This window comes from Lonchura striata, chromosome 37, assembly GCF_050655825.1.
Source record: "Lonchura striata isolate lonStrDom1 chromosome 37, ASM5065582v1, whole genome shotgun sequence".
In the NCBI taxonomy this organism is placed as follows: Eukaryota; Metazoa; Chordata; class Aves; order Passeriformes; family Estrildidae; genus Lonchura; species Lonchura striata.
The window spans coordinates 3,471,004-3,497,023 of NC_140739.1; positions in this window are offsets into that span (position 1 = coordinate 3,471,004).

Below are 26,020 nucleotides of genomic sequence, written 5' to 3' on the forward strand. Positions count from 1 at the left end.
CTCCAACAGAATGGAAACTCAGAAGGCTTTAGAAAATCTTAAGAATCAGGGTGACATGACTTAACCTTACTTCCAGGCCTGACTGGCTCAGCTATCCAAGGCAATCAAAGCCCTCAGAGAGCAGCATTTCTGCCACATTTCCCTGAGCACAGGCACTCCTGTGTGCACACAGACACAAAGAGTCACTACAAGGCACCTGTGAGAAATTCCCCTGAGCAAAGGGAAATGTTCCCTGTGGAGGCTTTGGCATCTCCCCAGGGGATGAAGGGTTGAGCCTGGAGCAGACAGTGTCTGTGATGAGCTCCAGAGGAGCTGAGCCCAGGGGCTGCTGGCCAAGGCCCTGGCCCAGTGAGCATTTCTCAGCTGGCAGGGCGGCCTGAGAAGGGGAAAGGGGAATGCACCAGACCAGGAACCATGGAACCAAGGGACCATTGTTACACTGTGGGGCCATGTGAGAAGAAGTGACCATTGGGACACTGTGGGGCCTTGTGAGACCAAGGGACCATTGGGACACTGTGGGACCATATGAGATCAAGGGACCATTGGGATACTGTGAGTCCTCATGGATTCATGGACACCACTGTGACATTGCTGGGCCTCATGGAAGCAAGGGGACCCTAGTGACGCCGTGTGCCTCAGTGGAATGTAGGCATCATTGTGACACTGTGAGGCCCCATCCAGCCAAGGCTCCATTGGGACACTGCGAGACCCCACGGAAACAAAGCTCCAGGGTAACACAGAGAGGCTGCCTGTAATCAGTGCTCCATTGTGACCCTGTGGAGCCAAAGGAGAGCGTTGTGACACTGCAAAGCCCCATGGTCCATTGGTCCAAAGGTCCACGGTGACATTGCAGGACTCATGGAACAGAGGAGTCACATGACACTGTGGGGCCTGTGGAACCATGGAGAACATTGTGACACTGCAAGGCCTCAAGGAATCATTAGGACTGTTATATGTCTATAGGATAATTCGTGCAAATAAAATTGTCGTCTATTTTATAGTTATGTGCTGTTAAATTATACTCTTATAAGAAGTTTTTAAATCGCACAAGCCAGCAACAGCGACTGCAACACCATGTCAAAGCCACCTGGACGAGAGAGGGAGGACTTTATTTACAAGCGAACGAAAGTGGCCAGCCCAGAGAGGGATCATGCATCAAGGTTGTCCGAGAAACACCCGGACGATAAATACACGATAAATATCCGAGACCGAGATAGTCAGAGCCATCAGGGAGGTACATCTCAAATCCGAATTCCGGGACTGCAAACACAGGTGTTCATCACTCTCCGGACATGTATTGTTCAACTTGCCACAGAGAAAAGAACTCCACATGAATACATGCACTTTGAAAAGGAAGAAAGGGGACTCTGGCTCAGGCAAGGAAAATCGTATAGAAATGGGTCAGACAGGACGGTCGATGTGAAGCATAGAGGACCCTCTGCTGCAGCTGTCAAACCTGTGTCTCACCCGGTGGCAATCCCGGGCTCCACATTGACTTTTTTTTATAGTGGCTTTTTTTCATTTTTCTCAAAGTTTATATTTGGTACACTTAATAACTTTTATTAAATTAATAATGAATATCTTGGAGCCTTGCATTTGTAACATGTTTATCACATTCAGTTTCTCATGATAAGCCTATCTACTTCTGCTAATTCTGAGATGGGGAAAATGAACTGTCATGATTCCCGCTTCCACTAGAGGATTGTGACACGGGCTGACTTTGTGATGCCAGAGTCTTCTGTGCCATCACAGCGCAACTGTATGACATCCCAGAGTGCTAGAGCAGCACTGGCTCTGTGACATCACAAGGGGGATTTGTGAGATCTCAGGGTGGGCTGTGACATCCCAGGAGGCAGTGTGACATCTCAGGGGCTCTGTGACCTTACTGGGGAGGTCACTTCAAGCCAGCTCCCACTCACAGTTCCTCCCAGAGAAGTCCAAAGCTGCTCGTGCCCGGTGGCATCCCGTGTCCCTCTGGGTCCCCCTGCCCCTGGCGCTGCAGCCTCCCGCTGAGGATGTTCGAGGAGATCAAGCCCAGAGCCTGACACGGGGACAGGGGCTCAGGGCCGTCACAGTTGGAACAGGGAGACAGGGACCCCCTAGCAGCATCCCTGTGCCCCCAGGGCCAGAGCTTGGCCAGGGCTCCTTCACCCTCTTATGAAGGAGGGCTTGAGAGCACTTTAAAAATCCCCAGCAGGGGAGTAGCATAAAACAGCTTTAAGATTAAGTGACAGCACCACAGAGTTCCTTGGCAAGAGTCACTCTGCTCCTGACTAGACACTTCAGGAACACCAAGGAAACAAAGCAACAACAAAACCAAACAAAATCCAGGCAATCAAACCAAAAAGGAGTCAAGAACTGTCCCGGTGTCTGTGTGTCTCTGTGTGTTTGTGTGTGTGTGTGTGCATGTGGGTGTGTGTGTGTGTGTGTGTGTGTGTGTGTGACGAAAGGACAGTGAGGGCAAGGATAAAAGGAATACAGCCTAAAAGCTAAACAGAACTGTGGAATAACACTTAACAATATTCAACTTTGCTTATAACTTCTATTAAGCTTCACAAATTAGCAAAAGAACAACTCTTAGCAGCATTTAACTTTGCTTACAGCTTGTGACTTTGTCGCTATAAGACACGTGAAAGCACGACGCGAGCCACCTGCTATTTTCAAGGTAAAGAGAAAAGTTTATTCTCCGACTCCAACTTTTATACTTTCCCAAAGGTGACATTGGATTGGAGAGTGAATGGGCCACCTGTCCAAAGACATTGGACAAAGCACTAGTACATCAAGTTTGTCCAGCCCCATAAAAGATTGTAAACAATATGTTGTTGACAGAAATTGTGTGGGAAGGTTCTCCAACAGAATGGAAACTCAGAAGGCTTTAGAAAATCTTAAGAATCAGGGTGACATGACTTAACCTTACTTGCAGGCCTGACTGGCTCAGCTATCCAAGGCAATCAAAGCCCTCAGAGAGCAGCATTTCTGCCACATTTCCCTGAGCACAGGCACTCCTGTGTGCACACAGACACAAAGAGTCACTACAAGGCACCTGTGAGAAATTCCCCTGAGCAAAGGGAAATGCTCCCTGTGGAGGCTTTGGCATCTCCCCAGGGGATGAAGGGTTGAGCCTGGAGCAGACAGTGTCTGTGATGAGCTCCAGAGGAGCTGAGCCCAGGGGCTGCTGGCCAAGGCCCTGGCCCAGTGAGCATTTCTCAGCTGGCAGGGCGGCCTGAGAAGGGGAGAGGGGAATGCACCAGACCAGGAACCATGGAACCAAGGGATAATTGTTACACTGTGGGGCCATGTGAGAAGAAGTGACCATTGGGACACTGTGGGGCCTTGTGAGACCAAGGGACCATTGGGACACTGTGGGACCATGTGAGATCAAGAGACCATTGGGATACTGTGAGTCCTCATGGATTCATGGACACCACTGTGACACTGCTGGGCCTCATGGAAGCAAGGGGACCCTAGTGATGCCGTGTGCCTCAGTGGAATGTAGGCATCATTGTGACACTGTGAGGCCCCATCCAGCCGAGGCTCCTTTGGGACACTGCGAGACCCCACGGAAACAAAGCTCCAGGGTAACACAGAGAGGCTGCCTGTAATCAGTGCTCCATTGTGACCCTGTGGAGCCAAAGGAGAGCGTTGTGACACTGCAAAGCCCCATGCTCCATTGGTCCAAAGGTCCATTGTGACATTGCAGGACTCATGGAACAGAGGAGTCACATGACACTGTGGGGCCTGTGGAACCATGGAGAACATTGTGACACTGCAAGGCCTCAAGGAATCATTAGGACTGTTATATGTCTATAGGATAATTCGTGCAAATAAAATTGTCGTCTATTTTATAGTCATGTGCTGTTAAATTATACTCTTATAAGAAGTTTTTAAATCGCACAAGCCAGCAACAGCGACTGCAACACCATGTCAAAGCCACCTGGACGAGAGAGGGAGGACTTTATTTACAAGCGAACGAAAGTGGCCAGCCCAGAGAGGGATCATGCATCAAGGTTGTCCGAGAAACACCTGGACGATAAATACACGATAATTATCCGAGACCGAGATAGTCAGAGCCATCAGGGAGGTACATCTCAAATCCGAATTCCGGGACTGCAAACACAGGTGTTCATCACTCTCCGGACACGTATTGTTCAACTTGCCACAGAGAAAAGAACTCCACATGAATACATGCACTTTGAAAAGGAAGAAAGGGGACTCTGGCTCAGGCAAGGAAAATCGTATAAAAATGGGTCAGACAGGACGGTCGGTGTGAAGCATAGAGGACCCTCTGCTGCAGCTGTCCAACCTGTGTCTCACCCGGTGGCAATCCCGGGCTCCACATTGACTTTTTTTTATAGTGGCTTTTTTTCATTTTTCTCAAAGTTTATATTTGGTACACTAAATAACTTTTATTAAATTAAAAATTAATAACTTGGAGCCTTGCATTTCTAACATGTTCATCACATTCGGTTTCTCATGATAAGCCTATCTACTTCTGCTAATTCTGAGATGGGGAAAATGAACTGTCATGATTCCCGCTTGCACTAAAGGATTGTGACACGGGCTGACTTTGTGATGCCAGAGTCTTCTGTGCCATCACAGCGCAACTGTATGACATCCCAGAGTGATAGAGCAGCACTGGCTCTGTGACATCACAAGGGGGATTTGTGAGATCTCAGGGTGGGCTGTGACATCCCAGGAGGCAGTGTGACATCTCAGGGGCTCTGTGACCTTACTGGGGAGGTCACTTCAAGCCAGCTCCCACTCACAGTTCCTCCCAGAGAAGTCCAAAGCTGCTCGTGCCCGGTGGCATCCCGTGTCCCTCTGGGTCCCCCTGCCCCTGGCGCTGCAGCCTCCCGCTGAGGATGTTCGAGGAGATCAAGCCCAGAGCCTGACACGGGGACAGGGGCTCAGGGCCGTCACAGTTGGAACAGGGAGACAGGGACCCCCTAGCAGCATCCCTGTGCCCCCAGGGCCAGAGCTTGGCCAGGGCTCCTTCACCCTCTTATGAAGGAGGGCTTGAGAGCACTTTAAAAATCCCCAGCAGGGGAGTAGCATAAAACAGCTTTAAGATTAAGTGACAGCACCACAGAGTTCCTTGGCAAGAGTCACTCTGCTCCTGACTGGACACTTCAGGCACACCAAGGAAACAAAGCAACAACAAAACCAAACAAAATCCAGGCAATCAAACCAAAAAGGAGTCAAGAACTGTCCCAGTGTCTGTGTGTCTCTGTGTGTTTGTGTGTGTGTGTGTGTGTGTGTGTGTGTGTGTGTGTGTGTGACGAAAGGACAGTGAGGGCAAGGATAAAAGGAATACAGCCTAAAAGCTAAACAGAGCTGTGGAATAACACTTAACAATATTCAACTTTGCTTATAACTTCTATTAAGCTTCACAAATTAGCAAAAGAACAACTCTTAGCAGCATTTAACTTTGCTTACAGCTTGTGACTTTGTCGCTATAAGACACGTGAAAGCACGACGCGAGCCACCTGCTATTTTCAAGGTAAAGAGAAAAGTTTATTCTCCGACTCCAACTTTTATACTTTCCCAAAGGTGACATTGGATTGGAGAGTGAATGGGCCACCTGTCCAAAGACATTGGACAAAGCACTAGTACATCAAGTTTGTCCAGCCCCATAAAAGATTGTAAACAATATGTTGTTGACAGAAATTGTGTGGGAAGGTTCTCCAACAGAATGGAAACTCAGAAGGCTTTAGAAAATCTTAAGAATCAGGGTGACATGACTTAACCTTACTTGCAGGCCTGACTGGCTCAGCTATCCAAGGCAATCAAAGCCCTCAGAGAGCAGCATTTCTGCCACATTTCCCTGAGCACAGGCACTCCTGTGTGCACACAAAGAGTCACTACAAGGCACCTGTGAGAAATTCCCCTGAGCAAAGGGAAATGCTCCCTGTGGAGGCTTTGGCATCTCCCCAGGGGATAAAGGTTGAGCCTGGAGCAGACAGTGTCTGTGATGAGCTCCAGAGGAGCTGAGCCCAGGGGCTGCTGGCCAAGGCCCAGGCCCAGTGAGCATTTCTCAGCTGGCAGGGTGGCCTGAGAAGGGGAAAGGGGAATGCACCAGACCAGGAACCATGGAACCAAGGGACCATTGTTACACTGTGGGGCCATGTGAGAAGAAGTGACCATTGGGACACTGTGGGGCCTTGTGAGACCAAGGGACCATTGGGACACTGTGGGACCATGTGAGATCAAGAGACCATTGGGATACTGTGAGTCCTCATGGATTCATGGACACCACTGTGACATTGCTGGGCCTCATGGAAGCAAGAGGACCCTAGTGACGCCGTGTGCCTCAGTGGAATGTAGGCATCATTGTGACACTGTGAGGCCCCATCCAGCCAAGGCTCCATTGGGACACTGCGAGACCCCACGGAAACAAAGCTCCAGGGTAACACAGAGAGGCTGCCTGTAATCAGTGCTCCATTGTGACCCTGGGGAGCCAAAGGAGAGCGTTGTGACACTGCAAAGCCCCATGGTCCATTGGTCCAAAGGTCCATTGTGACATTGCAGGACTCATGGAACAGAGGAGTCACATGACACTGTGGGGCCTGTGGAACCATGGAGAACATTGTGACACTGCAAGACTGCAAGGCCTCAAGGAATCATTAGGACTGTTATATGTCTATAGGATAATTCGTGCAAATAAAATTGTCGTCTATTTTATAGTCATGTGCTGTTAAATTATACTCTTATAAGAAGTTTTTAAATCGCACAAGCCAGCAACAGCGACTGGAACACCATGTCAAAGCCACCTGGACAAGAGAGGGAGGACTTTATTTACAAGCGAACGAAAGTGGCCAGCCCAGAGAGGGATCATGCATCAAGGTTGTCCGAGAAACACCCGGACGATAAATACACGATAAATATCCGAGACCGAGATAGTCAGAGCCATCAGGGAGGTACATCTCAAATCCGAATTCCGGGACTGCAAACACAGGTGTTCATCACTCTCCGGACACGTATTGTTCAACTTGCCACAGAGAAAAGAACTCCACATGAATACATGCACTTTGAAAAGGAAGAAAGGGGACTCTGGCTCAGGCAAGGAAAATCGTATAAAAATGGGTCAGACAGGACGGTCGGTGTGAAGCATAGAGGACCCTCTGCTGCAGCTGTCCAACCTGTGTCTCACCCGGTGGCAATCCCGGGCTCCACATTGACTTTTTTTTATAGTGGCTTTTTTTCATTTTTCTCAAAGTTTATATTTGGTACACTTAATAACTTTTATTAAATTAAAAATTAATAACTTGGAGCCTTGCATTTCTAACATGTTCATCACATTCGGTTTCTCATGATAAGCCTATCTACTTCTGCTAATTCTGAGATGGGGAAAATGAACTGTCATGATTCCCGCTTCCACTAGAGGATTGTGACACGGGCTGACTTTGTGATGCCAGAGTCTTCTGTGCCATCACAGCGCAACTGTATGACATCCCAGAGTGATAGAGCAGCACTGGCTCTGTGACATCACAAGGGGGATTTGTGAGATCTCAGGGTGGGCTGTGACATCCCAGGAGGCAGTGTGACATCTCAGGGGCTCTGTGACCTTACTGGGGAGGTCACTTCAAGCCAGCTCCCACTCACAGTTCCTCCCAGAGAAGTCCAAAGCTGCTCGTGCCCGGTGGCATCCCGTGTCCCTCTGGGTCCCCCTGCCCCTGGCGCTGCAGCCTCCCGCTGAGGATGTTCGAGGAGATCAAGCCCAGAGCCTGACACGGGGACAGGGGCTCAGGGCCGTCACAGTTGGAACAGGGAGACAGGGACCCCCTAGCAGCATCCCTGTGCCCCCAGGGCCAGAGCTTGGCCAGGGCTCCTTCACCCTCTTATGAAGAAGGGCTTGAGAGCACTTTAAAAATCCCCAGCAGGGGAGTAGCATAAAACAGCTTTAATATTAAGTGACAGCACCACAGAGTTCCTTGGCAAGAGTCACTCTGCTCCTGACTGGACACTTCAGGCACACCAAGGAAACAAAGCAACAACAAAACCAAACAAAATCCAGGCAATCAAACCAAAAAGGAGTCAAGAACTGTCCCGGTGTCTCTGTGTCTCTGTGTGTTTGTCTGTGTGTGTGTGTGTGTGTGTGTGTGTGTGTGTGTGTGTGACGAAAGGACAGTGAGGGCAAGGATAAAAGGAATACAGCCTAAAAGCTAAACAGAGCTGTGGAATAACACTTAACAATATTCAACTTTGCTTATAACTTCTATTAAGCTTCACAAATTAGCAAAAGAACAACTCTTAGCAGCATTTAACTTTGCTTACAGCTTGTGACTTTGTCGCTATAAGACACGTGAAAGCACGACGCGAGCCACCTGCTATTTTCAAGGTAAAGAGAAAAGTTTATTCTCCGACTCCAACTTTTATACTTTCCCAAAGGTGACATTGGATTGGAGAGTGAATGGGCCACCTGTCCAAAGACATTGGACAAAGCACTAGTACATCAAGTTTGTCCAGCCCCATAAAAGATTGTAAACAATATGTTGTTGACAGAAATTGTGTGGGAAGGTTCTCCAACAGAATGGAAACTCAGAAGGCTTTAGAAAATCTTAAGAATCAGGGTGACATGACTTAACCTTACTTGCAGGCCTGACTGGCTCAGCTATCCAAGGCAATCAAAGCCCTCAGAGAGCAGCATTTCTGCCACATTTCCCTGAGCACAGGCACTCCTGTGTGCACACAAAGAGTCACTACAAGGCACCTGTGAGAAATTCCCCTGAGCAAAGGGAAATGCTCCCTGTGGAGGCTTTGGCATCTCCCCAGGGGATAAAGGTTGAGCCTGGAGCAGACAGTGTCTGTGATGAGCTCCAGAGGAGCTGAGCCCAGGGGCTGCTGGCCAAGGCCCAGGCCCAGTGAGCATTTCTCAGCTGGCAGGGTGGCCTGAGAAGGGGAAAGGGGAATGCACCAGACCAGGAACCATGGAACCAAGGGACCATTGTTACACTGTGGGGCCATGTGAGAAGAAGTGACCATTGGGACACTGTGGGGCCTTGTGAGACCAAGGGACCATTGGGACACTGTGGGACCATGTGAGATCAAGAGACCATTGGGATACTGTGAGTCCTCATGGATTCATGGACACCACTGTGACATTGCTGGGCCTCATGGAAGCAAGAGGACCCTAGTGACGCCGTGTGCCTCAGTGGAATGTAGGCATCATTGTGACACTGTGAGGCCCCATCCAGCCAAGGCTCCATTGGGACACTGCGAGACCCCACGGAAACAAAGCTCCAGGGTAACACAGAGAGGCTGCCTGTAATCAGTGCTCCATTGTGACCCTGGGGAGCCAAAGGAGAGCGTTGTGACACTGCAAAGCCCCATGGTCCATTGGTCCAAAGGTCCATTGTGACATTGCAGGACTCATGGAACAGAGGAGTCACATGACACTGTGGGGCCTGTGGAACCATGGAGAACATTGTGACACTGCAAGGCCTCAAGGAATCATTAGGACTGTTATATGTCTATAGGATAATTCGTGCAAATAAAATTGTCGTCTATTTTATAGTCATGTGCTGTTAAATTATACTCTTATAAGAAGTTTTTAAATCGCACAAGCCAGCAACAGCGACTGCAACACCATGTCAAAGCCACCTGGACGAGAGAGGGAGGACTTTATTTACAAGCGAACGAAAGTGGCCAGCCCAGAGAGGGATCATGCATCAAGGTTGTCCGAGAAACACCCGGACGATAAATACACGATAAATATCCGAGACCGAGATAGTCAGAGCCATCAGGGAGGTACATCTCAAATCCGAATTCCGGGACTGCAAACACAGGTGTTCATCACTCTCCGGACACGTATTGTTCAACTTGCCACAGAGAAAAGAACTCCACATGAATACATGCACTTTGAAAAGGAAGAAAGGGGACTCTGGCTCAGGCAAGGAAAATCGTATAAAAATGGGTCAGACAGGACGGTCGGTGTGAAGCATAGAGGACCCTCTGCTGCAGCTGTCCAACCTGTGTCTCACCCGGTGGCAATCCCGGGCTCCACATTGACTAATTTTTATAGTGGCTTTTTTTCATTTTTCTCAAAGTTTATATTTGGTACACTTAATAACTTTTATTAAATTAAAAATTAATAACTTGGAGCCTTGCATTTGTAACATGTTCATCACATTCGGTTTCTCATGATAAGCCTATCTACTTCTGCTAATTCTGAGATGGGGAAAATGAACTGTCATGATTCCCGCTTCCACTAGAGGATTGTGACACGGGCTGACTTTGTGATGCCAGAGTCTTCTGTGCCATCACAGCGCAACTGTATGACATCCCAGAGTGATAGAGCAGCACTGGCTCTGTGACATCACAAGGGGGATTTGTGAGATCTCAGGGTGGGCTGTGACATCCCAGGAGGCAGTGTGACATCTCAGGGGCTCTGTGACCTTACTGGGGAGGTCACTTCAAGCCAGCTCCCACTCACAGTTCCTCCCAGAGAAGTCCAAAGCTGCTCGTGCCCGGTGGCATCCCGTGTCCCTCTGGGTCCCCCTGCCCCTGGCGCTGCAGCCTCCCGCTGAGGATGTTCGAGGAGATCAAGCCCAGAGCCTGACACGGGGACAGGGGCTCAGGGCCGTCACAGTTGGAACAGGGAGACAGGGACCCCCTAGCAGCATCCCTGTGCCCCCAGGGCCAGAGCTTGGCCAGGGCTCCTTCACCCTCTTATGAAGAAGGGCTTGAGAGCACTTTAAAAATCCCCAGCAGGGGAGTAGCATAAAACAGCTTTAATATTAAGTGACAGCACCACAGAGTTCCTTGGCAAGAGTCACTCTGCTCCTGACTGGACACTTCAGGCACACCAAGGAAACAAAGCAACAACAAAACCAAACAAAATCCAGGCAATCAAACCAAAAAGGAGTCAAGAACTGTCCCGGTGTCTCTGTGTCTCTGTGTGTTTGTCTGTGTGTGTGTGTGTGTGTGTGTGTGTGTGTGTGTGACGAAAGGACAGTGAGGGCAAGGATAAAAGGAATACAGCCTAAAAGCTAAACAGAGCTGTGGAATAACACTTAACAATATTCAACTTTGCTTATAACTTCTATTAAGCTTCACAAATTAGCAAAAGAACAACTCTTAGCAGCATTTAACTTTGCTTACAGCTTGTGACTTTGTCGCTATAAGACACGTGAAAGCACGACGCGAGCCACCTGCTATTTTCAAGGTAAAGAGAAAAGTTTATTCTCCGACTCCAACTTTTATACTTTCCCAAAGGTGACATTGGATTGGAGAGTGAATGGGCCACCTGTCCAAAGACATTGGACAAAGCACTAGTACATCAAGTTTGTCCAGCCCCATAAAAGATTGTAAACAATATGTTGTTGACAGAAATTGTGTGGGAAGGTTCTCCAACAGAATGGAAACTCAGAAGGCTTTAGAAAATCTTAAGAATCAGGGTGACATGACTTAACCTTACTTGCAGGCCTGACTGGCTCAGCTATCCAAGGCAATCAAAGCCCTCAGAGAGCAGCATTTCTGCCACATTTCCCTGAGCACAGGCACTCCTGTGTGCACACAAAGAGTCACTACAAGGCACCTGTGAGAAATTCCCCTGAGCAAAGGGAAATGCTCCCTGTGGAGGCTTTGGCATCTCCCCAGGGGATAAAGGTTGAGCCTGGAGCAGACAGTGTCTGTGATGAGCTCCAGAGGAGCTGAGCCCAGGGGCTGCTGGCCAAGGCCCAGGCCCAGTGAGCATTTCTCAGCTGGCAGGGTGGCCTGAGAAGGGGAAAGGGGAATGCACCAGACCAGGAACCATGGAACCAAGGGACCATTGTTACACTGTGGGGCCATGTGAGAAGAAGTGACCATTGGGACACTGTGGGGCCTTGTGAGACCAAGGGACCATTGGGACACTGTGGGACCATGTGAGATCAAGAGACCATTGGGATACTGTGAGTCCTCATGGATTCATGGACACCACTGTGACATTGCTGGGCCTCATGGAAGCAAGAGGACCCTAGTGACGCCGTGTGCCTCAGTGGAATGTAGGCATCATTGTGACACTGTGAGGCCCCATCCAGCCAAGGCTCCATTGGGACACTGCGAGACCCCACGGAAACAAAGCTCCAGGGTAACACAGAGAGGCTGCCTGTAATCAGTGCTCCATTGTGACCCTGGGGAGCCAAAGGAGAGCGTTGTGACACTGCAAAGCCCCATGGTCCATTGGTCCAAAGGTCCATTGTGACATTGCAGGACTCATGGAACAGAGGAGTCACATGACACTGTGGGGCCTGTGGAACCATGGAGAACATTGTGACACTGCAAGGCCTCAAGGAATCATTAGGACTGTTATATGTCTATAGGATAATTCGTGCAAATAAAATTGTCGTCTATTTTATAGTCATGTGCTGTTAAATTATACTCTTATAAGAAGTTTTTAAATCGCACAAGCCAGCAACAGCGACTGCAACACCATGTCAAAGCCACCTGGACGAGAGAGGGAGGACTTTATTTACAAGCGAACGAAAGTGGCCAGCCCAGAGAGGGATCATGCATCAAGGTTGTCCGAGAAACACCCGGACGATAAATACACGATAAATATCCGAGACCGAGATAGTCAGAGCCATCAGGGAGGTACATCTCAAATCCGAATTCCGGGACTGCAAACACAGGTGTTCATCACTCTCCGGACACGTATTGTTCAACTTGCCACAGAGAAAAGAACTCCACATGAATACATGCACTTTGAAAAGGAAGAAAGGGGACTCTGGCTCAGGCAAGGAAAATCGTATAAAAATGGGTCAGACAGGACGGTCGGTGTGAAGCATAGAGGACCCTCTGCTGCAGCTGTCCAACCTGTGTCTCACCCGGTGGCAATCCCGGGCTCCACATTGACTAATTTTTATAGTGGCTTTTTTTCATTTTTCTCAAAGTTTATATTTGGTACACTTAATAACTTTTATTAAATTAAAAATTAATAACTTGGAGCCTTGCATTTCTAACATGTTCATCACATTCGGTTTCTCATGATAAGCCTATCTACTTCTGCTAATTCTGAGATGGGGAAAATGAACTGTCATGATTCCCGCTTCCACTAGAGGATTGTGACACGGGCTGACTTTGTGATGCCAGAGTCTTCTGTGCCATCACAGCGCAACTGTATGACATCCCAGAGTGATAGAGCAGCACTGGCTCTGTGACATCACAAGGGGGATTTGTGAGATCTCAGGGTGGGCTGTGACATCCCAGGAGGCAGTGTGACATCTCAGGGGCTCTGTGACCTTACTGGGGAGGTCACTTCAAGCCAGCTCCCACTCACAGTTCCTCCCAGAGAAGTCCAAAGCTGCTCGTGCCCGGTGGCATCCCGTGTCCCTCTGGGTCCCCCTGCCCCTGGCGCTGCAGCCTCCCGCTGAGGATGTTCGAGGAGATCAAGCCCAGAGCCTGACACGGGGACAGGGGCTCAGGGCCGTCACAGTTGGAACAGGGAGACAGGGACCCCCTAGCAGCATCCCTGTGCCCCCAGGGCCAGAGCTTGGCCAGGGCTCCTTCACCCTCTTATGAAGAAGGGCTTGAGAGCACTTTAAAAATCCCCAGCAGGGGAGTAGCATAAAACAGCTTTAATATTAAGTGACAGCACCACAGAGTTCCTTGGCAAGAGTCACTCTGCTCCTGACTGGACACTTCAGGCACACCAAGGAAACAAAGCAACAACAAAACCAAACAAAATCCAGGCAATCAAACCAAAAAGGAGTCAAGAACTGTCCCGGTGTCTCTGTGTCTCTGTGTGTTTGTCTGTGTGTGTGTGTGTGTGTGTGTGTGTGTGTGTGTGTGTGACGAAAGGACAGTGAGGGCAAGGATAAAAGGAATACAGCCTAAAAGCTAAACAGAGCTGTGGAATAACACTTAACAATATTCAACTTTGCTTATAACTTCTATTAAGCTTCACAAATTAGCAAAAGAACAACTCTTAGCAGCATTTAACTTTGCTTACAGCTTGTGACTTTGTCGCTATAAGACACGTGAAAGCACGACGCGAGCCACCTGCTATTTTCAAGGTAAAGAGAAAAGTTTATTCTCCGACTCCAACTTTTATACTTTCCCAAAGGTGACATTGGATTGGAGAGTGAATGGGCCACCTGTCCAAAGACATTGGACAAAGCACTAGTACATCAAGTTTGTCCAGCCCCATAAAAGATTGTAAACAATATGTTGTTGACAGAAATTGTGTGGGAAGGTTCTCCAACAGAATGGAAACTCAGAAGGCTTTAGAAAATCTTAAGAATCAGGGTGACATGACTTAACCTTACTTGCAGGCCTGACTGGCTCAGCTATCCAAGGCAATCAAAGCCCTCAGAGAGCAGCATTTCTGCCACATTTCCCTGAGCACAGGCACTCCTGTGTGCACACAAAGAGTCACTACAAGGCACCTGTGAGAAATTCCCCTGAGCAAAGGGAAATGCTCCCTGTGGAGGCTTTGGCATCTCCCCAGGGGATAAAGGTTGAGCCTGGAGCAGACAGTGTCTGTGATGAGCTCCAGAGGAGCTGAGCCCAGGGGCTGCTGGCCAAGGCCCAGGCCCAGTGAGCATTTCTCAGCTGGCAGGGTGGCCTGAGAAGGGGAAAGGGGAATGCACCAGACCAGGAACCATGGAACCAAGGGACCATTGTTACACTGTGGGGCCATGTGAGAAGAAGTGACCATTGGGACACTGTGGGGCCTTGTGAGACCAAGGGACCATTGGGACACTGTGGGACCATGTGAGATCAAGAGACCATTGGGATACTGTGAGTCCTCATGGATTCATGGACACCACTGTGACATTGCTGGGCCTCATGGAAGCAAGAGGACCCTAGTGACGCCGTGTGCCTCAGTGGAATGTAGGCATCATTGTGACACTGTGAGGCCCCATCCAGCCAAGGCTCCATTGGGACACTGCGAGACCCCACGGAAACAAAGCTCCAGGGTAACACAGAGAGGCTGCCTGTAATCAGTGCTCCATTGTGACCCTGGGGAGCCAAAGGAGAGCGTTGTGACACTGCAAAGCCCCATGGTCCATTGGTCCAAAGGTCCATTGTGACATTGCAGGACTCATGGAACAGAGGAGTCACATGACACTGTGGGGCCTGTGGAACCATGGAGAACATTGTGACACTGCAAGGCCTCAAGGAATCATTAGGACTGTTATATGTCTATAGGATAATTCGTGCAAATAAAATTGTCGTCTATTTTATAGTCATGTGCTGTTAAATTATACTCTTATAAGAAGTTTTTAAATCGCACAAGCCAGCAACAGCGACTGCAACACCATGTCAAAGCCACCTGGACGAGAGAGGGAGGACTTTATTTACAAGCGAACGAAAGTGGCCAGCCCAGAGAGGGATCATGCATCAAGGTTGTCCGAGAAACACCCGGACGATAAATACACGATAAATATCCGAGACCGAGATAGTCAGAGCCATCAGGGAGGTACATCTCAAATCCGAATTCCGGGACTGCAAACACAGGTGTTCATCACTCTCCGGACACGTATTGTTCAACTTGCCACAGAGAAAAGAACTCCACATGAATACATGCACTTTGAAAAGGAAGAAAGGGGACTCTGGCTCAGGCAAGGAAAATCGTATAAAAATGGGTCAGACAGGACGGTCGGTGTGAAGCATAGAGGACCCTCTGCTGCAGCTGTCCAACCTGTGTCTCACCCGGTGGCAATCCCGGGCTCCACATTGACTAATTTTTATAGTGGCTTTTTTTCATTTTTCTCAAAGTTTATATTTGGTACACTTAATAACTTTTATTAAATTAAAAATTAATAACTTGGAGCCTTGCATTTCTAACATGTTCATCACATTCGGTTTCTCATGATAAGCCTATCTACTTCTGCTAATTCTGAGATGGGGAAAATGAACTGTCATGATTCCCGCTTCCACTAGAGGATTGTGACACGGGCTGACTTTGTGATGCCAGAGTCTTCTGTGCCATCACAGCGCAACTGTATGACATCCCAGAGTGCTAGAGCAGCACTGGCTCTGTGACATCACAAGGGGGATTTGTGAGATCTCAGGGTGGGCTGTGACATCCCAGGAGGCAGTGTGACATCTCAGGGGCTCTGTGACCTTACTGGGGAGGTCACTTCAAGCCAGCTCCCACTCACAGTTCCTCCCAGAGAAGTCCAAAGCTGCTCGTGCCCGGTGGCATCCCGTGTCCCTCTGGGTCCCCTTGCCCCTGGCGCTGCAGCCTCCCGCTGAGGATGTTCGAGGAGATCAAGCCCAGAGCCTGACACGGGGACAGGGGCTCAGGGCCGTCACAGTTGGAACAGGGAGACAGGGACCCCCTAGCAGCATCCCTGTGCCCCCAGGGCCAGAGCTTGGCCAGGGCTCCTTCACCCTCTTATGAAGGAGGGCTTGAGAGCACTTTAAAAATCCCCAGCAGGGGAGTAGCATAAAACAGCTTTAATATTAAGTGACAGCACCACAGAGTTCCTTGGCAAGAGTCACTCTGCTCCTGACTGGACACTTCAGGAACACCAAGGAAACAAAGCAACAACAAAACCAAACAAAATCCAGGCAATCAAACCAAAAAGGAGTCAAGAACTGTCCCGGTGTCTGTGTGTCTCTGTGTGTTTGTGTGTGTGTGTGTGCATGTGGGTGTGTGTGTGTGCGTATGTGTGTGTGTGACGAAAGGACAGTGAGGGCAAGGATAAAAGGAATACAGCCTAAAAGCTAAACAGAGCTGTGGAATAACACTTAACAATATTCAACTTTGCTTATAACTTCTATTAAGCTTCACAAATTAGCAAAAGAACAACTCTTAGCAGCATTTAACTTTGCTTACAGCTTGTGACTTTGTCGCTATAAGACACGTGAAAGCACGACGCGAGCCACCTGCTATTTTCAAGGTAAAGAGAAAAGTTTATTCTCTGACTCCAACTTTTATACTTTCCCAAAGGTGACATTGGATTGGAGAGTGAATGGGCCACCTGTCCAAAGACATTGGACAAAGCACTAGTACATCAAGTTTGTCCAGCCCCATAAAAGATTGTAAACAATATGTTGTTGACAGAAATTGTGTGGGAAGGTTCTCCAACAGAATGGAAACTCAGAAGGCTTTAGAAAATCTTAAGAATCAGGGTGACATGACTTAACCTTACTTGCAGGCCTGACTGGCTCAGCTATCCAAGGCAATCAAAGCCCTCAGAGAGCAGCATTTCTGCCACATTTCCCTGAGCACAGGCACTCCTGCGTGCACACAGACCCAAAGAGTCACTACAAGGCACCTGTGAGAAATTCCCCTGAGCAAAGGGAAATGCTCCCTGTGGAGGCTTTGGCATCTCCCCAGGGGATGAAGGGTTGAGCCTGGAGCACACAGTGTCTGTGATGAGCTCCAGAGGAGCTGAGCCCAGGGGCTGCTGGCCAAGGCCCTGGCCCAGTGAGCATTTCTCAGCTGGCAGGGCGGCCTGAGAAGGGGAAAGGGGAATGCACCAGACCAGGAACCATGGAACCAAGGGACCATTGTTACACTGTGGGGCCATGTGAGAAGAAGTGACCATTGGGACACTGTGGGGCCTTGTGAGACCAAGGGACCATTGGGACACTGTGGGACCATGTGAGATCAAGGGACCATTGGGATACTGTGAGTCCTCATGGATTCATGGACACCACTGTGACATTGCTGGGCCTCATGGAAGCAAGGGGACCCTAGTGACGCCGTGTGCCTCAGTGGAATGTAGGCATCATTGTGACACTGTGAGGCCCCATCCAGCCAAGGCTCCATTGGGACACTGCGAGACCCCACGGAAACAAAGCTCCAGGGTAACACAGAGAGGCTGCCTGTAATCAGTGCTCCATTGTGACCCTGTGCAGCCAAAGGAGAGCATTGTGACACTGCAAAGCCCCATGGTCCATTGGTCCAAAGGTCCATTGTGACATTGCAGGACTCATGGAACAGAGGAGTCACATGACACTGTGGGGCCTGTGGAACCTTGGAGAACATTGTGACACTGCAAGGCCTCAAGGAATCATTAGGACTGTTATATGTCTATAGGATAATTCGTGCAAATAAAATTGTCGTCTCTTTTATAGTTATGTGCTGTTAAATTATACTCTTATAGGAAGTTTTTAAATCGCACAAGCCAGCAACAGCGACTGCAACACCATGTCAAAGCCACCTGGACGAGAGAGGGAGGACTTTATTTACAAGCGAACGAAAGTGGCCAGCCCAGAGAGGGATCATGCATCAAGGTTGTCCGAGAAACACCCGGACGATAAATACACGATAAATATCCGAGACCGAGATAGTCAGAGCCATCAGGGAGGTACATCTCAAATCCGAATTCCGGGACTGCAAACACAGGTGTTCATCACTCTCCGGACACGTATTGTTCAACTTGCCACAGAGAAAAGAACTCCACATGAATACATGCACTTTGAAAAGGAAGAAAGGGGACTCTGGCTCAGGCAAGGAAAATCGTATAAAAATGGGTCAGACAGGACGGTCGGTGTGAAGCATAGAGGACCCTCTGCTGCAGCTGTCCAACCTGTGTCTCACCCGGTGGCAATCCCGGGCTCCACATTGACTTTTTTTTATAGTGGCTTTTTTTCATTTTTCTCAAAGTTTATATTTGGTACACTTAATAACTTTTATTAAATTAAAAATTAATAACTTGGAGCCTTGCATTTGTAACATGTTCATCACATTCAGTTTCTCATGATAAGCCTATCTACTTCTGCTAATTCTGAGATGGGGAAAATGAACTGTCATGATTCCCGCTTCCACTAGAGGATTGTGACACGGGCTGACTTTGTGATGCCAGAGTCTTCTGTGCCATCACAGCGCAACTGTATGACATCCCAGAGTGCTAGAGCAGCACTGGCTCTGTGACATCACAAGGGGGATTTGTGAGATCTCAGGGTGGGCTGTGACATCCCAGGAGGCAGTGTGACATCTCAGGGGCTCTGTGACCTTACTGGGGAGGTCACTTCAAGCCAGCTCCCACTCACAGTTCCTCCCAGAGAAGTCCAAAGCTGCTCGTGCCCGGTGGCATCCCGTGTCCCTCTGGGTCCCCCTGCCCCTGGCGCTGCAGCCTCCCGCTGAGGATGTTCGAGGAGATCAAGCCCAGAGCCTGACACGGGGACAGGGGCTCAGGGCCGTCACAGTTGGAACAGGGAGACAGGGACCCCCTAGCAGCATCCCTGTGCCCCCAGGCCAGAGTTTGGCCAGGGCTCCTTCACCCTCTTATGAAGGAGGGCTTGAGAGCACTTTAAAAATCCCCAGCAGGGGAGTAGCATAAAACAGCTTTAATATTAAGTGACAGCACCACAGAGTTCCTTGGCAAGAGTCACTCTGCTCCTGACTGGACACTTCAGGCACACCAAGGAAACAAAGCAACAACAAAACCAAACAAAATCCAGGCAATCAAACCAAAAAGGAGTCAAGAACTGTCCCGGTGTCTGTGTGTCTCTGTGTGTTTGTGTGTGTGTGTGTGTGTGTGACGAAAGGACAGTGAGGGCAAGGATAAAAGGAATACAGCCTAAAAGCTAAACAGAGCTGTGGAATAACACTTAACAATATTCAACTTCGCTTATAACTTCTATTAAGCTTCACAAATTAGCAAAAGAACAACTCTTAGCAGCATTTAACTTTGCTTACAGCTTGTGACTTTGTCGCTATAAGACACGTGAAAGCACGACGCGAGCGACCTGCTATTTTCAAGGTAAAGCGAAAAGTTTATTCTCCGACTCCAACTTTTATACTTTCCCAAAGGTGACATTGGATTGGAGAGTGAATGGGCCACCTGTCCAAAGACATTGGACAAAGCACTAGTACATCAAGTTTTTCCAGCCCCATAAAAGATTGTAAACAATATGTTGTTGAGTGAAATTGTGTGGGAAGGTTCTCCAACAGAATGGAAACTCAGAAGGCTTTAGAAAATCTTAAGAATCAGGGTGACATGACTTAACCTTACTTCCAGGCCTGACTGGCTCAGCTATCCAAGGCAATCAAAGCCCTCAGAGAGCAGCATTTCTGCCACATTTCCCTGAGCACAGGCACTCCTGTGTGCACACAGACACAAAGAGTCACTACAAGGCACCTGTGAGAAATTCCCCTGAGCAAAGGGAAATGTTCCCTGTGGAGGCTTTGGCATCTCCCCAGGAAATGAAGGGTTGAGCCTGGAGCAGACAGTGTCTGTGATGAGCTCCAGAGGAGCTGAGCCCAGGGGCTGCTGGCCAAGGCCCTGGCCCAGTGAGCATTTCTCAGCTGGCAGGGAGGCCTGAGAAGGGGAAAGGGGAATGCACCAGACCAGGAACCATGGAACCAAGGGACCATTGTTACACTGTGGGGCCATGTGAGAAGAAGTGACCATTGGGACACTGTGGGGCCTTGTGAGACCAAGGGACCATTGGGACACTGTGGGACCATATGAGATCAAGGGACCATTGGGATACTGTGAGTCCTCATGGATTCATGGACACCACTGTGACATTGCTGGGCCTCATGGAAGCAAGGGGACCCTAGTGACGCCGTGTGCCTCAGTGGAATGTAGGCATCATTGTGACACTGTGAGGCCCCATCCAGCCAAGGCTCCATTGGGACACTGCGAGACCCCACGGAAACAAAGCTCCAGGGTAACACAGAGAGGCTGCCTGTAATCAGTGCTCCATTGTGACACTGTGGAGCCAAAGGAGAGCGTTGTGACACTGCAAAGCCCCATGGTCCATTGGTCCAAAGGTCCATTGTGACATTGCAGGACTCATGGAACAGAGGAGTCACATGACACTGTGGGGCCTGTGGAACCATGGAGAACATTGTGACACTGCAAGGCCTCAAGGAATCATTAGGACTGTTATATGTCTATAGGATAATTCGTGCAAATAAAATTGTCGTCTATTTTATAGTTATGTGCTGTTAAATTATACTCTTATAAGAAGTTTTTAAATCGCACAAGCCAGCAACAGCGACTGCAACACCATGTCAAAGCCACCTGGACGAGAGAGGGAGGACTTTATTTACAAGCGAACGAAAGTGGCCAGCCCAGAGAGGGATCATGCATCAAGGTTGTCCGAGAAACACCCGGACGATAAATACACGATAAATATCCGAGACCGAGATAGTCAGAGCCATCAGGGAGGTACATCTCAAATCCGAATTCCGGGACTGCAAACACAGGTGTTCATCACTCTCCGGACATGTATTGTTCAACTTGCCACAGAGAAAAGAACTCCACATGAATACATGCACTTTGAAAAGGAAGAAAGGGGACTCTGGCTCAGGCAAGGAAAATCGTATAGAAATGGGTCAGACAGGACGGTCGATGTGAAGCATAGAGGACCCTCTGCTGCAGCTGTCCAACCTGTGTCTCACCCGGTGGCAATCCCGGGCTCCACATTGACTTTTTTTTATAGTGGCTTTTTTTCATTTTTCTCAAAGTTTATATTTGGTACACTTAATAACTTTTATTAAATTAATAATGAATATCTTGGAGCCTTGCATTTGTAACATGTTTATCACATTCAGTTTCTCATGATAAGCCTATCTACTTCTGCTAATTCTGAGATGGGGAAAATGAACTGTCATGATTCCCGTTTCCACTAGAGGATTGTGACATGGGCTGACTTTGTGATGCCAGAGTCTTCTGTGCCATCACAGCGCAACTGTATGACATCCCAGAGTGATAGAGCAGCACTGGCTCTGTGACATAACAAGGGGGATTTGTGAGATCTCAGGGTGGGCTGTGACATCCCAGGAGGCAGTGTGACATCTCAGGGGCTCTGTGACCTTACTGTGGAGGTCACTTCAAGCCAGCTCCCACTCACAGTTCCTCCCAGAGAAGTCCAAAGCTGCTCGTGCCCGGTGGCATCCCGTGTCCCTCTGGGTCCCCCTGCCCCTGGCGCTGCAGCCTCCCGCGGAGGATGTTCGAGGAGATCAAGCCCAGAGCCTGACATGGGTACAGGGGCTCAGGGCCGTCACAGTTGGAACAGGGAGACAGGGACCCCCTAGCAGCATCCCTGTGCCCCCAGGGCCAGAGCTTGGCCAGGGCTCCTTCACCCTCTTATGAAGGAGGGCTTGAGAGCACTTTAAAAATCCCCAGCAGGGGAGTAGCATAAAACAGCTTTAAGATTAAGTGACAGCACCACAGAGTTCCTTGGCAAGAGTCACTCTGCTCCTGACTGGACACTTCAGGCACACCAAGGAAACAAAGCAACAACAAAACCAAACAAAATCCAGGCAATCAAACCAAAAAGGAGTCAAGAACTGTCCCGGTGTCTGTGTGTCTCTGTGTGTTTGTGTGTGTGTGTGTGTGTGTGACGAAAGGACAGTGAGGGCAAGGATAAAAGGAATACAGCCTAAAAGCTAAACAGAGCTGTGGAATAACACTTAACAATATTCAACTTCGCTTATAACTTCTATTAAGCTTCACAAATTAGCAAAAGAACAACTCTTAGCAGCATTTAACTTTGCTTACAGCTTGTGACTTTGTCGCTATAAGACACGTGAAAGCACGACGCGAGCCACCTGCTATTTTCAAGGTAAAGCGAAAAGTTTATTCTCCGACTCCAACTTTTATACTTTCCCAAAGGTGACATTGGATTGGAGAGTGAATGGGCCACCTGTCCAAAGACATTGGACAAAGCACTAGTACATCAAGTTTTTCCAGCCCCATAAAAGATTGTAAACAATATGTTGTTGAGTGAAATTGTGTGGGAAGGTTCTCCAACAGAATGGAAACTCAGAAGGCTTTAGAAAATCTTAAGAATCAGGGTGACATGACTTAACCTTACTTCCAGGCCTGACTGGCTCAGCTATCCAAGGCAATCAAAGCCCTCAGAGAGCAGCATTTCTGCCACATTTCCCTGAGCACAGGCACTCCTGCGTGCACACAGACCCAAAGAGTCACTACAAGGCACCTGTGAGAAATTCCCCTGAGCAAAGGGAAATGCTCCCTGTGGAGGCTTTGGCATCTCCCCAGGGGATGAAGGGTTGAGCCTGGAGCACACAGTGTCTGTGATGAGCTCCAGAGGAGCTGAGCCCAGGGGCTGCTGGCCAAGGCCCTGGCCCAGTGAGCATTTCTCAGCTGGCAGGGCGGCCTGAGAAGGGGAAAGGGGAATGCACCAGACCAGGAACCATGGAACCAAGGGACCATTGTTACACTGTGGGGCCATGTGAGAAGAAGTGACCATTGGGACACTGTGGGGCCTTGTGAGACCAAGGGACCATTGGGACACTGTGGGACCATGTGAGATCAAGGGACCATTGGGATACTGTGAGTCCTCATGGATTCATGGACACCACTGTGACATTGCTGGGCCTCATGGAAGCAAGGGGACCCTAGTGACGCCGTGTGCCTCAGTGGAATGTAGGCATCATTGTGACACTGTGAGGCCCCATCCAGCCAAGGCTCCATTGGGACACTGCGAGACCCCACGGAAACAAAGCTCCAGGGTAACACAGAGAGGCTGCCTGTAATCAGTGCTCCATTGTGACCCTGTGCAGCCAAAGGAGAGCATTGTGACACTGCAAAGCCCCATGGTCCATTGGTCCAAAGGTCCATTGTGACATTGCAGGACTCATGGAACAGAGGAGTCACATGACACTGTGGGGCCTGTGGAACCTTGGAGAACATTGTGACACTGCAAGGCCTCAAGGAATCATTAGGACTGTTATATGTCTATAGGATAATTCGTGCAAATAAAATTGTCGTCTCTTTTATAGTTATGTGCTGTTAAATTATACTCTTATAGGAAGTTTTTAAATCGCACAAGCCAGCAACAGCGACTGCAACACCATGTCAAAGCCACCTGGACGAGAGAGGGAGGACTTTATTTACAAGCGAACGAAAGTGGCCAGCCCAGAGAGGGATCATGCATCAAGGTTGTCCGAGAAACACCCGGACGATAAATACACGATAAATATCCGAGACCGAGATAGTCAGAGCCATCAGGGAGGTACATCTCAAATCCGAATTCCGGGACTGCAAACACAGGTGTTCATCACTCTCCGGACACGTATTGTTCAACTTGCCACAGAGAAAAGAACTCCACATGAATACATGCACTTTGAAAAGGAAGAAAGGGGACTCTGGCTCAGGCAAGGAAAATCGTATAAAAATGGGTCAGACAGGACGGTCGGTGTGAAGCATAGAGGACCCTCTGCTGCAGCTGTCCAACCTGTGTCTCACCCGGTGGCAATCCCGGGCTCCACATTGACTTTTTTTTATAGTGGCTTTTTTTCATTTTTCTCAAAGTTTATATTTGGTACACTTAATAACTTTTATTAAATTAAAAATTAATAACTTGGAGCCTTGCATTTGTAACATGTTCATCACATTCAGTTTCTCATGATAAGCCTATCTACTTCTGCTAATTCTGAGATGGGGAAAATGAACTGTCATGATTCCCGCTTCCACTAGAGGATTGTGACACGGGCTGACTTTGTGATGCCAGAGTCTTCTGTGCCATCACAGCGCAACTGTATGACATCCCAGAGTGCTAGAGCAGCACTGGCTCTGTGACATCACAAGGGGGATTTGTGAGATCTCAGGGTGGGCTGTGACATCCCAGGAGGCAGTGTGACATCTCAGGGGCTCTGTGACCTTACTGGGGAGGTCACTTCAAGCCAGCTCCCACTCACAGTTCCTCCCAGAGAAGTCCAAAGCTGCTCGTGCCCGGTGGCATCCCGTGTCCCTCTGGGTCCCCCTGCCCCTGGCGCTGCAGCCTCCCGCTGAGGATGTTCGAGGAGATCAAGCCCAGAGCCTGACACGGGGACAGGGGCTCAGGGCCGTCACAGTTGGAACAGGGAGACAGGGACCCCCTAGCAGCATCCCTGTGCCCCCAGGCCAGAGTTTGGCCAGGGCTCCTTCACCCTCTTATGAAGGAGGGCTTGAGAGCACTTTAAAAATCCCCAGCAGGGGAGTAGCATAAAACAGCTTTAATATTAAGTGACAGCACCACAGAGTTCCTTGGCAAGAGTCACTCTGCTCCTGACTGGACACTTCAGGAACACCAAGGAAACAAAGCAACAACAAAACCAAACAAAATCCAGGCAATCAAACCAAAAAGGAGTCAAGAACTGTCCCGGTGTCTGTGTGTCTCTGTGTGTTTGTGTGTGTGTGTGTGTGTGTGACGAAAGGACAGTGAGGGCAAGGATAAAAGGAATACAGCCTAAAAGCTAAACAGAGCTGTGGAATAACACTTAACAATATTCAACTTCGCTTATAACTTCTATTAAGCTTCACAAATTAGCAAAAGAACAACTCTTAGCAGCATTTAACTTTGCTTACAGCTTGTGACTTTGTCGCTATAAGACACGTGAAAGCACGACGCGAGCGACCTGCTATTTTCAAGGTAAAGCGAAAAGTTTATTCTCCGACTCCAACTTTTATACTTTCCCAAAGGTGACATTGGATTGGAGAGTGAATGGGCCACCTGTCCAAAGACATTGGACAAAGCACTAGTACATCAAGTTTTTCCAGCCCCATAAAAGATTGTAAACAATATGTTGTTGAGTGAAATTGTGTGGGAAGGTTCTCCAACAGAATGGAAACTCAGAAGGCTTTAGAAAATCTTAAGAATCAGGGTGACATGACTTAACCTTACTTCCAGGCCTGACTGGCTCAGCTATCCAAGGCAATCAAAGCCCTCAGAGAGCAGCATTTCTGCCACATTTCCCTGAGCACAGGCACTCCTGTGTGCACACAGACACAAAGAGTCACTACAAGGCACCTGTGAGAAATTCCCCTGAGCAAAGGGAAATGTTCCCTGTGGAGGCTTTGGCATCTCCCCAGGAAATGAAGGGTTGAGCCTGGAGCAGACAGTGTCTGTGATGAGCTCCAGAGGAGCTGAGCCCAGGGGCTGCTGGCCAAGGCCCTGGCCCAGTGAGCATTTCTCAGCTGGCAGGGAGGCCTGAGAAGGGGAAAGGGGAATGCACCAGACCAGGAACCATGGAACCAAGGGACCATTGTTACACTGTGGGGCCATGTGAGAAGAAGTGACCATTGGGACACTGTGGGGCCTTGTGAGACCAAGGGACCATTGGGACACTGTGGGACCATATGAGATCAAGGGACCATTGGGATACTGTGAGTCCTCA